Source organism: Pundamilia nyererei, unplaced genomic scaffold (assembly GCF_000239375.1).
Source record: "Pundamilia nyererei isolate P.nyererei 1_Seehausen unplaced genomic scaffold, PunNye1.0 scaffold01380, whole genome shotgun sequence".
In the NCBI taxonomy this organism is placed as follows: Eukaryota; Metazoa; Chordata; class Actinopteri; order Cichliformes; family Cichlidae; genus Pundamilia; species Pundamilia nyererei.
This window is the reverse complement of record NW_005188781.1, coordinates 4,246-5,397: the sequence shown is the minus strand read 5'-3', so window position 1 is coordinate 5,397 and position 1,152 is coordinate 4,246. Positions and strand designations below refer to the sequence as shown.

The 1,152-nt window shown below is 30.9% G+C and overlaps 1 protein-coding gene across 1 annotated transcript in view; it reads left to right on the top strand.

Moving 5' to 3' along the window:
- The window catches only part of LOC102198890 (zinc finger protein 354C-like), an 8,021-nt gene that overhangs the window by 2,684 nt on the left and 4,185 nt on the right, over window positions 1-1,152 (top strand). The gene's annotated exons all lie outside the window — the stretch shown is intronic.

Sequence of the window (1,152 nt, the reverse complement as noted above, 5' to 3'; positions counted from 1 at the left end):
AAAGAATTTGCACTGTTACATTTTTATATAACTTTAATGCACATAAAAAACAGCTGCTTGTTTAAGTGAAAATACATTGATGGGTTTTTTGCACTAATAAAGTTGTGGAGTTGTAAAGTATTTTGTCTAGTGTCAATCATATCGTCAGTTATATCGTTATCGCAAATTTTCAAATGTATATCGTGATAAATATGTTTGGTCATATCGCCCTGCTCTAGACCCAACAATAACACAGAGAGCTCCATCATGCTGTCCAGATGGGTACATTTTGAGTTTGGCTATTCCAGACTGAGGCAGGTCCAAACGCCTGGTCAAAGTTTCTGTAGGGCTCTGTATGTTTTAGTTTGCATTAGTAATGTCTGTTTTTGTATTGCAGCTTTTAGGATTGTGATTATTCATTGTTTACTTAAGTTCAGCTGATATTAGAGAGTTTTGGTCACAGAAATCCTAAGGAGGAGGGAAAAGGTTATACTGGATCTTCTCCAGCAGGAAAATAGAAGAAAAGAAGATTTAATGCAATAACATGTATTTTATTTTTATATTTTTGGATTACACAGGAGTAGATTCAATTCACTGTTATTTACACAGCGCCAAATCACAAGAACAGTTCCCTCAAGGTTCTATATATTGTACAGTAGACCCTACAATAATACATACATACAACAATCATGTGACCTCCTATGAACAATAGAGGTGGGAATCACTATACATCCCATGATACGATATTATCACAATACTTAATGCACGATACGATATTATTGCAATTTTATTTATTTATTATTATTATTATTATGTTATTATAATAATATAATATATTATATTATTATTATTTATTTATGAAAACTATGCAGCCCATTCAGCAACTGAAGAATTTGAAAGTAAATTAAAACAAAATATAAATTTACATTAAATACAAAAGTTTTAAACTTAATTAAAATAAAACATGTCTTAAATTAAAATAAGTAAACTGTCATGTTTATTGCTGCCAAAAACAAGTTAAACACATTTGGACAGTGAAGGAATGTCAGGATTCTTGCTCAGAAAAAGGATCAACGTGCTCTGAAGTCAGAGCACAAAAACCTTTTTTGTAACAAAATATCGATTTCTGCTGTCCCTGTATCGATACATTATTAGCAAACAAAATATCACGAT